At 43.5% G+C, this 15476-nt stretch overlaps 1 protein-coding gene across 2 annotated transcripts in view; it reads right to left on the bottom strand.

The window, feature by feature from the left end:
* Positions 1–435, bottom strand: part of LOC122555400 (interferon-induced GTP-binding protein Mx3-like) — a 46050-nt gene extending 45615 nt beyond the window's left edge. The window contains exon 1 of one of the 2 annotated variants that reach the window (XM_043701371.2): positions 406–435. The gene's annotated coding sequence lies outside the window, so the exon portion shown is untranslated. The other variant, XM_043701372.2, reaches the window with a different exon arrangement.
* Between the last annotated feature and the right edge of the window lie 15041 nt (positions 436–15476).

Here is a 15476-nt window from a genome sequence, read left to right as displayed (position 1 = left end):
CATGACTCGAGTTGTACACAGAAGTTTCAGGCAAAATAGCAATCTGAAGAGAACTCCATTTTCCGAACGGTCGCTAAAATACTGCTCAGAGACACAAAAACAAACTGCAGATGCTGGAATCCAGAATAGACAGGCAAGAGGCTGGAAGAACAACACCGTGATCAGGGGCTGGAGACGTCGACGTTTCTGAACAAGGGGTTACACCCGAAATGCCGACCTCTCCACCTCCTGATCCTCCCTGACTTACTGTGTTGTTCTTCCAGCCTCCTGCCTGAGGTAAAGATCAGGCCCTGATACTCCACCCAAAAGCCCCGAAATTTTCAAAAATTTAATCTCAGAGCAACAGTTAAAAATCACAGCAGAAATCGTTTAGTTTACCTTGCATGAGCTAAGTTGCAGACTTACCGCACTTCAACCGGCTCTGCTGTTGTTTCCCTCCGTCTCTCTCTTTCTCTGTTTCATTTCCCTTTACCAGGAATCACATGATTTGGTTTCGTTTCTCTCAGAGTTTTGATTTCCTGGACAGATCTGGCGTCACCCATCCCACATCCAGCACTGACTTCAGAATCTGTGCCAGGAGCTCTCAGTGAACTTGGGTGAAAATCCTGTGACTCCCCCTAAATCCTTCACGACTTTGTGGGTCGATCCACCACACGTTGACTGCAGTTGTTCGAGAGGGCAGCTCACCACCACCTTCTCAAGGGCAACTAGGGATGGGCAATAAATGCTGGCCCAGCCAGTGACACCCAAGTTGTCAGGAGTGAACAACAGAAAAATCCAGAAACCCAGCAAACAAATCATTTTTTACACAAATATGAAATATATTGCAATGGATAGATGAAGGAAATCCATGTGCCTACAAATTTTAACCTTTTTCAAACCAAGTGCCACCTCAGTGAAGATATTAAGGTACTAACAGTGGTAGATAAGATATTGACAAGGACAGTATTTTGTTTTTATATACTCATGGCACCTGAGTATCATCGAGGCCAGCATTTATTTCCCACCCCTAATTGCCATGGTGATGGTGGTCTGTGGCAGTCCTTGTATTGTAGGTGCACTCACCAGACCACCAGGATATAGGACGCTTTCAGGATTTTGACCCAGCAACAGGGAAAGAAAGGTGATACATTTCCACATCAGGATCATGAGTGACTCAAAGGGGAACTTGCAGTTGGTGGTGTTCCCAGTATCTTCTGGTCATGGAGGACATAGGTTTGGATGCTAATGTTGAAAGATATATATAAAACAGTGTAGAGGCAGGAACCTTTAAAATATATAAGTATTTAGACGAATACTCGAAATACCTTGGCATACAAAGGGTCCAGTGCAGGAAAATGGCAGTCTGATGATTGGCACAGACATGTTGAGCTGAAGGGCCTCTTTCCATACTGGAAAAATTCAACTTTATGAGTGTCGAGGATAGTTATTATGGGAATGTTAATGGTAGCCCAGACATCCTGGCTATTACTCTCAAAGACATGAGTTCAAATCCAGCACAGTCAATCATAAAGCTAATGGCAGCCAGTTCCGTGAATCGGATTTGTTAATATTTGTCTGGTTCACTAATGTCCTGCAGGAGATGAGGATGGGATTCTTCCATCCTTTCCAGGTCTGCTCCAAATGTGACTCCTGGCCCAAGATATATATACGTAGTCACTATGTACAAGATTCACCACCTCTTCTGACAGCACCTTCCAAATGTATCAGATCCACCAGCTGGTAGGAGCTGTGGGAATGTTGCAGATTTCTCTCCAAGTCACACACAACCCTGATACTTTGGGGGTTCAGAAGGCTGCAACTCCCTAAAAGTCCCATGTGAGCTGCAACAGTTCAAGAAAATGACTCATCACCACCGCCTGAAGGGAAATTGGGGACGTGCAACAGATACAGGCAAGCTTGGAAGAATAAAGGATTAAAATTGGTAAAAAACAGAAGGATCAAAATGAGCCTAATTGGATAGAAATTTCAAAGAGCTATTAAACATCTGACAGCGTGAATGTTTTCCCCATTTACTGTTAAACAGATTTGATTTTTTAAAATAATGGAGTTAGTTTTGACTTTAAGTAATGGTGCAAAATTAGCATTGAGATGTTTGTTATAGACCCTCCGCAATCTTCAATTCCATCAAAGTAAAATAGAGATCTGTAACAGGTAATTGATTCAATATCTTTCATATTATATAATCAGTGCCAAGTCAAAGGCAATAGCCTACTGGTATTATTGTTGGACTGTTAATCCAGAGACCCAGGTAACGTTCTGGGGATGCCAATTTGAATTCCACTACAACAGATGGTGGAATTTGAATTCTCTAAAAGTCTGGAATGAAGACCATGAATTGATACTTGGGGGGAAACCAGTCTAGTTCACTACAGTCATAGAGTCATAGAGATGTACAGCATGGAAACAAACCCTTCATCCAACCCGTCCATGCCGACCAGATATCCCAACCCAATCTAGTCCCACCTGCCAGCACCCGGCCCATATCCCTCCAAACCCTTCCTATTCATATACCCATCCAAATGCCTTTAAATGTTGCAATTGTACCAGCCTCCACCACATCCTCTGGCAGTTCATTCCATACACGTACCACCTCTGTGTGAAAAAGTTGCTGCATAGATCTCTTTCATATCTTTCCCCTCTCACTCTAAACCTATGCCTTCTAGTTCTGGACTCCCCGACCCCAGGGAAAAGACTTTGCCTATTTACCTTATCCATACCCCTCATCATTTTGTAAATCTCTATAGGGTCCTCAGCCTCCAATGCTCCAGGGAAAACAGCCCCAGCCTGTTCAGCCTCTGCTCAAATCCTCCAACCCTGGCAACATCTTTGTAAATCATTTCTGAACCCTTTCAAGGAGCACAACATCTTTCCGATAGGAAGTAGACCAGAATTGCACACAATATTCCAACAGTGGCCTAATCAATGTCCTGTACAGCCGCAACATGACCTCTCTACTCCTGTATTCAATACTCTGACCAATAAAGGAAAGCATACCAAATACCTTCTTCACTATCCCATCTACCTGCGACTCCACTTTCAAGGAGCCATGAACCTGCACTCTGAGGTCTCTTTGTTCAGCAACACTCTCTAGGACCTTACCATTAAGTGTATAAGTCCTGCTAAGATTTGCTTTCCCAAAATGCAGCACTTTGCATTTATCTGAATTAAACTCCATCTGCCACTTGTCAGCCCATTGGCCAATTTGGTCAAGATCCAGTTGTAATCTGTTGTAATCTAATGTCCTATAGAGAAGAAAACTGCCATCCTTACCTGGTCTGAACTATGTGACTCCAGACCCACAGCAATGTGGCTGATTCTTTTTTTCTTCTTTCTTCTAAATCAAACATTCCTCTTTTTGCTTTTTTTTTTCTTTTTTTTCTTACACAACCACCTAAGTGCGGTAGTGCTTATTTTTTCCCCAGCACCCATGGTGTGTGTGTGCAGGTGTGAGACACAGTGAAAGACACAAAGTGCACGAATCTTTATTCAAATTCCACCACCAGGAAGCCAGGAAAACACCCGGGTGGCCAGTGAACTCCTTTTTTTTTGTGCAGGTGTGAGACACTGTGGCTGATTCTTTTTTTTTTTTTTTTTTTTTTCCTTTTTTTTATGCAGGGGACTGCTGCGTGCAGCACCCTCCACCCCAGATCCCCGCATCTCCTGTTTATATTTTTTTTCCCTATTTATTTATTTTTTTTTTAATCTACCCAGATCCCCTGTTAATTTTTTTTTATTATTTTAACCCCCACACTACCACCTAAGTGCGGTAGTGCTTATTTTATCACCAGCACCCATGGTGTGTGTGTGCAGGTGTGAGACACAGTGAAAGACACAAAGTGCACGAATCTTTATTCAAATTCCACCACCAGGAAGCCAGGAAAACACCCGGGTGGCCAGTGAACTCCTTTTTTTTTGTGCAGGTGTGAGACACTGTGGCTGATTCTTAACTGCCTCTGGGCAATAAAGCTGGCCCTTATCTCATGAATGAATAAGTAAAAAAAAAGATCCTCAGTGTGCTTGCCCATTAAAGGGGAGGGGATGAATTGTTCAAGGAAACTTGGGTTCCAGAGTATGTAGATCCAAATAAGTGCCGCACAGTTCTGCACATATCAGCACAGAAAGCATTGCATTCTTGAAAAAAGATTTGGAAGGGGAATCACTGTAATAAAGGAGAGAGAAAAATTGACCCACTGTAGTTTACAAACTGTGCAGTTGACTGTTTGTAAAATCATCACAGGCACAGATAAGGTGAATAGCAAGGATCTTGCTCCTACAGTCGGAGAGTTCAAGACTAGGGAGCATATTTTTAAGGTGAGCAGAGAAAGATTTAAAAAGGACATGAGGGACAATTTTTTTACACAGAGAATGGTTCGTGGAGGCAGGAGGAGAGCAGAGGAGAGCAGAGGAGAGAGGGGTGGAAGGGTGGGCCAGGGCAATGGGGGAAATGGAGTACAAGGCAGCAAAGGGAGTGAAGATTGGAGGAGCGAAGAGTATAGAGGTCAGGGAGGTGAGTGAGAGAGGACAGGGCAGTGAGGGTTGCGGAGGAAGCGACAACAAATTCACAAGTTTCCAGTTCCAGTGTAATGCAGGCATACAAGGATGATAGCAATGACATCAACTTCCTGTTCAAGTGGGTTGGCAGAAGACACACTGCTAATACAATTCTTCTAGACCTTCTCTCAAAGCTGTTTGTGGCAGCTTGCCATGCACAAATTAGCTGCCACATTGCCTATATCATGTTTCAATAAACTCTGCATTTGCTGTAAAGGATGTCATGATGCTATATTAATGCAAGTGCTTATTTTCCTTCACATTCATCTTAAAATCTGTGTGCCAGTAAGTGAGCAATTAGTTATTTGTAAGAAACAGCAGTGTACTTTTAATAAAATAGAAATTTATGCAAAATAGTTTGTCGATGGGTGGAGGCATGTCAGATAGACTTCATAATGTCTGTCAGCTTCCTGTTTTGCAGCTCAGATTGATCAGATACTCTATCGAGGGTGCACAGGTATGTTGTTCTTCATTTTTTTACATTCTGTCAACTATTTGCTCTGTTGGTTTACGCACAATGCAATTATTTATCTACCAGATGTTTCAGTGTATCTATTATGTCTACTTCTTTATTTCCTCCCCATAAGTTTTGAAAAGTAATTTTCACCCTTCTTAATGTTACAAATCAAGAAGGCATAACTTTGAGACAAACCTGAAGCCCATCAGCATTGACACAAAACTGATTCAGGGGTAGAAAGCAGACTATAACTGTAATTTGTCTTTCAGATGAAATGTGAAAACAAAGCTCCTTGTATCTGATCAAGTAAATGTGAAAGATCTCATAGCACCACTTAGAGTCATAGAGTCATAGAGATGTACAGCAAGGAAACAGACCTTTTGGTCCCACTTGTCCTTGCCGACTAGACATCCCAACCTAATCTAGTCCCACTTACCAGCACCCAGCCCATATCCCTCCAAACCCTTCCTATTCATATGCCTATCCAGATGCCTTTTAAATGTTGCAATTGAACTAGCCATCACCACTTCCTCTGGCAGTTCATTCCATACACACACCACCCTCTGCGTGAAAATGTTGCCCTTTAGGTCTCTTTTATATCTTTCCCCTCTCACTCTAAACCTATGCCCTCTAGTTCTCCATGAACAGTCATTAAAGTTCTGAAATCTACAATATCACAGAGGACAGGTGCAGTGTGGGTCAGATATTTCCCTTCATATTGTGACATTAATGCATCTCACCTCCAGTCTCACCATTTACGTTAACTGACATTTTGATGTGACAGATTTGAAGAAACCTTATTATTTCATATGAAATGTTGTGACTTACTGATAGAGACATACTTAAGGCCACCTCAATCACAACAACAACAACAACATGTTGCTGAACTGAGAAATAGCACTGAATAGATTCAGTGGCCAATGATCACCCTTGGCTCATTGGCAGCATTCTAATCTGTGTTCAAAGCATATGGACTTTGGAAGAAGAGCAGAATAGTTATCCCCAAGGTCATGACCATTATCTATCCCTCAATGAACATCACAAAAACAAATTATCTTGTTAACCTCAGCCACATTAATGAAAATGGTGGCAGCTGACAGATGTTAGTCAGACAACCAGAGAGAACACAGGGAGATATACAGCAGTGCTCTCCAGGAGTTTGTATTAGGATAATTGCTCTTTCTATTGATATTGATGAGCTGAGATGAGTATAAGGGTCAATATTTAAGTTTGTAGATGGCACAAAATTCAGAAATTTACTAAACAAAGAGGAGAATAGGAGCAGAATTCAGGAGGACATTGACAGACCAGTTGAATGGGTAGATATATGACAGACAAAATTGAATTCAGCGAAGGTCATTAATGAATGACAATATTGGCCCGGCATGTTTATAGAGTCAGACAGCTGTACATCACGCAAACAGACCCTTTGGTCCAACTCGTCCATGCCGACCGGACATCCGAATTCAATCTAGTTCCATTTGCCAGCATTTGGCCCCTATCCCTCAAAACCTTTCCCAAATGGAATTCCGTCCCTAATGGCATTGTGGGTCAACCTTCAACAGCAGTTCAAGAAAGCAGCTCACCACCACCTTCTCAAGGGCAACTAGGAACATGCAATAAATTCTAGCCAGCCAGCCAAGCCCACATTCCCTCAAAACAAATAAATTAAAAAATTCATATACCCATCCAGAGGCCTTTTATATGTCGTAACTGTCCTAGCCTCCACCACTTCCTCTGGCAGCTCATTCCATACACACACCACCCTCTGCGTGAAAAAGTTGCCCTTAGGTCGCTTTCAAATATTTCCCTCTCACCTTAAATCTATGCCCTCTAGTTTTGGACTCCCCTAGCCCTGGGGAAAGGACCTTGGCTACTCACTCTATCCATACCCTTATGATTTTATAAACCTCTGAGATCACCCCTCAGACACCAATGCTCCAGGGAAAATAGCCCCAACCTATTCAGCCACTCCCTGTAGCTCAAATCCTCCACTGAAAATGTGTTGCTTGAAAAGCACAGCAGGTCAGGCAGCATCCAGGGAACAGGAGAATCGACGTTTCGGGCATAAGCCCTTCTTCAGGAAACAAATCCTCCAGCCCTGGCAACATCCTGGAAAATATTTTCTGAACCCTTACAGGTTTTGCAACATCCTAATTAAGAGACCGATATACATTGAGTTACATTTCATTGCAAAGGTTGGTTGGTTGACTTGTCGAGAATGTGATGTCAAATCATGCTAACAGCATTGGTTCAGTTCCCTTTCGGGCTGACTTGGGACGTTACCTCCTTGCCCTGTCCCTGAAAGTGGGAAACTATCACTGACAGGAAGAAGCACAACATGATGCACCAGCGGGCAATGAGTCGGGGTCTATGTTCAGGCAGATCGCACATAATCACTTATTGCAACATTGCTGTTCTCGTCTTTCACCCTTTATTTGAGGAAAGGACGAATGTTTTTACCTTGGTAGTGTTTGCATTAGTTCTGACCACACTGTGCATCAGCAGGTTTCCTCATAAAATACTGTCGGCAAGCACCCAAGGGTGTGGTCCACTCGACCAGGACTTCAAATCCCTTCAAAAGAAATCCATACTGAGTTGGGAATCTATATATTATACTGCAAAATTTAGTTGACCTTGGTTGAGAGTGTACATATCTCATTATTAGCTGAAATGGTGTTGCCGGAAAAGCGCAGCAGGTCAGGCAGCATCCAGGGAACAGGAGAATCGACGTTTCGGGCATATGCCCGAAACGTCGATTCTCCTGTTCCCTGGATGCTGCCTGACCTGCTGCGCTTTTCCAGCAACACATCTTCAGCTCTGATCTCCAGCATCTGCAGACCTCATTTTCTCCTCAAATATCTCATTATTACCATTGACATTGTCTTCAAAATCGGGAGAGATGTATGAAAGCCTGTTGAACAAGTATGATTTGTTTTGTATTTTTGGCCAAATTCTCTGTAAGAGATGATTTGCGCACAGTTTTTGAATCTTCAGCATGCCATCTAAGTCATACTTGCTGCTCATGATAGGAGTGGAAAAGTGTGAGTACCTCTGCAGGATGTCAGTTCAGTATTTAAAGCTGGGATCTTGGGAATCTGAGCAGAATCCATTGGACTCAGAAGCAGGATAACGGGGCAGAATGTCAGTCACCCTGTGCCCCTAGGTGGTAAGAAGGGGTGGGCAGGTGGGGGTAGGGGGGGGTGTAAAATTAGATGGGATGCCATGGGCACCCTTCCTGGCACATGATCACATGACAATTTAATGTGAGGCAGTGGAGGAGGCAACAGACAATAGATGTAAGTGTAGGCCATTCGGCCCTTCTAGCCAGCACCACCATTCATTATGATTATGGCTGATCATCCACAATCAGTATCCTGTTCCTGCCTTATCCCCATAACCCTTGATTCCACTATCGTTAAGAGCACTATCACTCCAATCTTTCAACATATGATAGTCCTGCAATTCCGGGAATTTACCTCATGAACCTACGCTGTACTCCCTCAATAGTCAGAATGTCCTTCCTCAGATTTGGAGACCAAAACTGCACAGAATACTCCAGGTGCGGTCTCACCAGGGCCTTTTCAGCTGCAGAAGGACCTCTTTGCTCCTATACTCAATTTCTCTTGTTATGAAGGCCAGCATGCCATTAGCTTTCTTCACAGCCTACTGTACCTGCATGATTGCTTCCATTGACTGATGTACAAGAACACCTAGATCTTATTGTGCCCTTTACCTAACTTGACTCCATTTAGATAGTAATCTGACTTCCTGTTCTTGCCACCAAAGTGGATAACCAGACATTTATCCACATTAAACTGCATCTGCCATGCATCCGTCCACTCACCTAGCCTGTCCAAGTCATCCTTTATTCTCATAACATCCTCTTCACATTTCACCCTGCCACTCAGCTTTGTGTCATCAGCAAATTTGCTAATATTACTTTTAAGACCTTCATTTATATCATTAATACATATTGTAAACAGCTGCGGTCCAGCACAGAACCTTGTATTACCCCACTGGTCACCGCCTGCCATTCTGAAAGGGACTCGTTTATCACTACTCTTTGCTTCCTATCAGTCAGCCAATTTTCAATTCAAGTCAGTACTTGCCCCCAATACCATGTGCCCTAATTTTGCTCATTAATCTCCTATGCGGGACCTTATCAAAGGCTTTCTAAAAGTCCAGGTACACTATATCCACTGGCTCTCCCTTGTCCATCTTCATAGTTACATCCTCAAAAAATTCCAGAAGATTAGTCAAGCACAATTTCCCCTTCATAAATCCATGCTGACTCTGACCTATCCTGTTACTGCTATCCAAATGAGTCTTAATTTCATCTTTTATAATTGACAGTGAATGGTCCACCTGTCTTTAGTCCATTGGAAGCCCACAAGTGGATGCATTTGTGGCAGTTTGTCACAAGGAGGAGTGATTTAGGGATAAAACCAGCCAGGTTCCACTTGGTGCCATTAGTAATGGAGGGATGGGGTGCGTCCTTTTCAGACCCCACTTTGTGCATTGGTTACCCCCCAATACACTGCCCCATCTATTCCTGCTCACCCCGGGGTTTCCCAGTTTCAGCAGCTGCCACCCCTCCCAATGCTCTTGCCAAGACTTGCATGCTGACAGTCATCTGGTTGGCCATTGTTTCTTGGAGGCACAACTTCCCCTCAAGAGGGCGCCAAATTCTTACTCTGAGCCAGTTCATTGCTCAATTGGATGATAAATGGCTTCTGGAAACTTACCAGAGCAGTATTGAGCCCTCCATCCTCTGCCTTTTTGCTATCTGAGTGTGAGGTGAGGGCAAATGACTCAGCAAAATATATAATATTGCCCAACTAAGTCAATACTGTATGTTTCTCACTGGACATCAATCCAGTACAATACCTAGAGAACATTATTACACCCTCACTGTAGAGGAACTCTATCTTCCAACTCAAAGTTGAAACCAAAGTTTCTCTCCCCCAAATAGACTATAGGCAGAAAAAAACTCTTGTCATTTATCATGGCCTTGGTTTCAAGTTTATGGTCAACCATGGAGCATGGGTACCTGCTAAGGACCTGAAGAACATCTCACTGAGGGATCTAATGGTTTCCTTAGCAAGAATACCAGCTCCAGCTCTGTGTAGTGCTACTGTAATTAATTGTCATTTTTTTTATACTGAGACTTTCCCAACATGCAACAGAAGAACTATATTCAGGCTGTCAGCAGCCAATCATATTGCAGGAATTCACATTCCAGGAATCAAACATATAAAAATCGCTTCTGACATTTTTTAAAATCAAATCTGAACAATCTGTAATTTTTAGGGGTCAGGTTTCTGCCAGGAATGTGGTGGAGGAAATGTTGCCGTTCTCACTGATATTAATGAAATGCCAATTCTAATGAGTCCACAGTGTACCCACTGCACAGACTTTTTTTATATTTCAAAAATATACTTTATTCATAAAATAATTTGACGGTCTGTACAGTTGGGGGGTCATGCCATACATACGTAAACATTTACATACAGAGATCAGAATTTATCATTTTTATATACAGGTCTGTATGTTTATCAATCATACGTCCATATATTTAGCTGAGGTGTTAGCGGAGCCCAAATGACTGCATGGGCCCCCTGTTCTTCGTTAGGCAGGCAGATGTTACACGGTGGTCTTTCCCCACCGCGCCTTGGCGGCAGCTGCCCCAAGCTTCAGCACGTCCCTCAGCACATAGTTCTGGACCTTGGAATGTGCCAGTCTGCAACACTCAGTCAGGGTCAACTCCTTCAGCTGGAAGATCAACAGGTTTCGGACCGTCCAGAGAGGGTCCTTCACCGAGTTGATGATCCTCCAGGCACAGTTGATGTTCCTCTCCGTGTGCGTCCTGGGGAACAGGCCGTAGAGCACGGAGTCCCGCGTCACGGCGCCGCTCGGGACGAACCTCGACAAACACCACTGCATTCCTCTCCAGACTTCTTCTGGGTAGGCACATTCCAGAAGGAGGTGTGTGACAGTCTCGTCCCCCCCGCAGCCACTTCGAGGGCAATGTGCAGTGCGGCTGAGAGTTCGGGCGTGTATAAAGAATCTTACAGGCAGAACCCTTCTCACCACCAGCCAGCCATGTCTTGGTGCTAGTTGGAAAGTTCTGGCGATGAGGCATTCTGCCAAATGGCTTTGACAGTCTGCTCAGGGAACCGCTCGATAGGATCCACCCTCTCCTTTTCCCGAAGGGTCTCAAGGACACTACGTGCTGACCACTTCCTGATGGACTTGTGGTCAAAGGTATTTTTCTTCATAAACTTCTCCACGAAGGACAGGTGATACGGAACAGTCCAACTACTTGGAGCGTTCCGCGGCAGCGAGGCCAGGCCTATCCTTCGCAACACCGGGGATAGGTAGAACCTCAGTATGTAGTGACACTTGGTGTTTGCGTACCAGGGATCCACGCACAGCTTGATGCAGCCACACACAAAGGTGGCCATCAGGGTGAGGGTGGCATTGGGTGTATTTTTTCCCCCGTTGCCCAGATCTTTGTACAGCGAGTCCCTTCGGACCCGGTCCATCTTTGACCTCCATATAAACTGGAAGATGGCCCCCGGTGACTGCAGCGGCACAGGCTCTGGGAATAGGCCAGACCTGTGCCAAGTATAATAGCAATGACAGTGCCTCACACTTGATGACCAGGTTTTTTCCCACGATGGAGAGTGACTGTAGCTTCCATCTGCCCAGTTTCTGCCTCACTTTTCTGATATGCTCCTCCCAAGACTTGGCGCACGCCCCAGCCCTCCCGAACCAAATACCCAGCACCTTCAGGTGGTCGGTCCTGACGGTGAAGGGGATTGAGGATTGGTCGGCGCAGTTCCCGAAGAGCATGGCCTCGCTCTTGCCTTGGTTTACCTTGGCCCCTGAAACCCATTCGAACTGGTAACATATGCACATGAGTCTGCGCACGGACAGCGGATCCGAGCAGAAAACGGCGACGTCATCCATGTACAGGGAGGAATGTGGTGGAGGAAATGTTGCAGTTCTCACTGATATTAATGAAATGCCAATTCTAATGAGTCCACAGTGTACCCACTGCACAGACACTTCCAGAAGCTCACACTGTTCTCAAAGCACTCTCGTCTGTGACTGAATTCCACCCACAACATCCTCCACTCTACAGGAGAAGGTTAGTGAACAATCAAAGTCAGCCTATACCATCTCAGCAGATATTTTAATTTTTCACGGCACATTTTGCAACCTCATGATGTTCCAAAGTGCTTTATGACTAGCAATGGGCTTTTGAAATGTCTTCCCTGCCAGATTGCAATAGGCAATTTGCATGTAACAAATCCTCAGCCAATAGCAATGCTGTTTGAGGGAGAAACCTCATTCAGCATGTCAGGAGGACCCTCATGCCCTTCTTTAACTAGTAACATAGGATCCTTTAACCATCCATTTAACCAGTTGCCTAGTTAAGGCAGCAATGAAGCTCACTGCCCTACAATAATGTCAAGCAAGCTTTGGTAAAGTTACACTGTTGAGATGCTGAGCATCAGTGGACCATGGTGACACTAAAGATATTCACGAAAGATTTTCCCTTCAAAAGATCACAGTACAAAATGAGGAAGCCAATTCATAATTCATCCGTATGCTGGAGCTCTGACTGACAAACTATAAATTAAGAATCTTCATGTTAATCTGCAGTCAGTTCACTACAAGCCCCCTCACCCCCTACAATTCCTCAAAGCCTGTTCCATAATAAGTGCTAAAAGAGCTTATTTGGCCCATTGTGCGATTCCCATTTCTTTGAAAGAACCTTTCAACTAGTCCAAGCCCCAGTCCCTAAATCTTTCCTTTGTCTGTTCAAGTATGTATCCAATTCCTTTCATAGGATTTGTCGGGATTTCTGGATGGATGAATGAAGGTGAGTCTCGTAGCCTTTCTCCTTTTTAATTATCCTTGAGACAATTACTTCTCCATGAGAGTGGTAAAGAAAGGTAAGGTGCAGTAACACACATGCATGTGTCCTTCCCAGCAACATTGCATTATGGAACTACGCTTTGTTTAATTTGCAACATCAAAGGCAGTCATATCACACTCACTCCAACTAGGTCTTTATTCGAAAATGATGATGGCCTCCTTTGACTCTATGATTTATTTCATCCAAAGAAAGTCAAATTTGTTGAGTGAAACAGTCTCTGGGTTTTCGTGGTTCCAGATTTCATTTTTACCTCATCTTTGTTTCTGCACTATACCAACTAACATTCATCTACATTTTTGTTCGTGTGCAGAGGTTTTGCTCAAAACCAATTTCCAATGACAAGAAAGCACAGAAGAAGATCTAATCTCTCATCCCAGCTGTGAGAAACAAAGCTCACACACTTCAATAATTGCAGTCCGAGACAAAATCTGAATCAGTAGTGTCCTTTATTTTACTCTTGCAAGAGGGTGTGATGTCCATTGTCTACAAGGCAAGGGACACACACACTAAATTCAATTAATACACGATATTTATCTAATTTGGTTTCTTTTTTTATTCATTGCTCCTCCCTTGTTTACATCTTCCACTTCCCTAAGACCGGCACCCATTACTCCTGTTTATCTCTTGCCTTTTCCGGCCTTGTCTGTGACAAAATGCTTATTTCTGGCCTCACAAGGCCGTTTGACCTCATCTCGCTGTGGGTCATTGTTAGGCATATCCTTTCTTCACCATTATCTACTCCCTCCATCTGTACCTTCCCCTACCATACTGATCCTTATGACCCTTTTAATTGGGGTTTGTTCCTGTGTTTCTGTAAAAGTGGGAAACAGATGTTTATACCTACTGTTTGTACAGGCATATTTAGCTTAACTTCCTCCCCTCACAGCATCTTATCTCTTCGCCTGTAATATCTACCATTGTTTTGCAGTCACATTTCATTCTTGCATACAATTTTAGCTAATACAAAAACAATTATGTATTTCCTCCACATAGTGTCCATTCTTGTTGACTCAGCTCTTGGCTGAAACAATTACACACTGGTGTGAGTTCATTTACTTTGTATAAGTAATTATGATTGCAGAAGTAACACTACTTTACCTACATCCCACACCAGCCCACATGGCAAGGCAGCCAGCAGGAAATAACAACGCTGCTGCCCACTGTACAAAATTGTATCCAGGTTCATAGTACATGTACTCTCAAAGAACCCTACCTGGGCCTTCAACACTCTCCAGAAAGGGACACTTTGCAGAAGAAGGTTAGTTATAGGTTAGTGATCATTCTCTAGGTAAAGAAAGAAATGTTTGCATTTATATTGCATATTTTCCAACTTCAGAATGTCCCAAAGTTCTGTACAGTGAACAATGGACATTTGAAATGCAGCCATTGTTGAACTGCAACACTCAAATTGCACACAGCAAACTCCCAACAAACAGCAGTGCTACTTTAGGATGAAGCACCATTCTGGATAGTGGGAGGTCACTTCTGCTCTTCTCTGAATAGTGATGAACTATTCCCCACCCATCCCCACCTCACCACCCTGCCCTGCCACCCCCTTTATCTGCAGCTCCCCCCACTCCCACACCCAGCCCTGAAGAAGGAGGACACCCGAAATATCAACTTCTCCACTTCTCCACTGATGCTGCCTGGCTTGCTGTGTTCTTCCAGCCTCCTGCTTGTCTACTTTGGTTTCAAGCATCTGCAGCTTTTTTTTGTCTCTTCTCTGAATAGTAACATAGAATTTTTTTACTATCCACGGAAATAAAATCACCAACTGACTAGCAACAAAGCTCTCTGCCCTGTAACAGTGTCAAAATACCACTGGTGAAATTTGTAAGGTTAGAGTATTGAGTATTCATGGATTGTAGTGACACAAATGCAACCAAAGAAATTCATGAATTAATTTTGAAAGATTATGCAACAAAATGAAAGCCTATGAATCACTCATAGCTTATTCACACAGAAAATACATACAGTGCCCAATGTAATCTTTTCAGCATTACATACAGTCCCCATTGCTTTACTCTCATTAGTTAACACATTGCCTGACCATGACATGACTCCCTTGACTAGCATCTCTGCTTGAGGAAGGGTCACCTGACCCCAAATATTAACTTTTATTTCTCTTCACAGATGCTGCCATACCTGCTGAGCTTTTCTAGCAACCTCTGTTTTTGTTCCTGATTTAAAGCTGTGATGATGATGATGCGCCTTTAACAAGGTTATGTTGTCCTTAGCTTTTTTTTTTCCAGAGCAGTTGTAAAGACACTGGTTCCAGGGTGTCTGGGTTTGAAGAGTTTTCAGGCCACTTTGATGATAGCTCACAGATACTGCCTCAGGAAAAAGGCTTTCAAGTTAAAAACAACTTCTACAATGAAATGGGAGTGGCCAGTTCTCACAACTCAGCTATTATTTGGTTTGATATGGGTTTTTTCCCAGTCTGGCTGTACACTGAAAGCAGACAGTCAGTTTTGAGGCTTTTGGTCTAAGAAACAGCAACGTGGAAGAAGCAGG

This window comes from Chiloscyllium plagiosum, unplaced genomic scaffold (assembly GCF_037043375.1).
Source record: "Chiloscyllium plagiosum isolate Xiang-an unplaced genomic scaffold, Cpla_swu_hap1 HiC_scaffold_12, whole genome shotgun sequence".
NCBI lineage: Eukaryota > Metazoa > Chordata > Chondrichthyes > Orectolobiformes > Hemiscylliidae > Chiloscyllium > Chiloscyllium plagiosum.
This window is presented reverse-complemented; position numbering and strand designations above follow the sequence as displayed.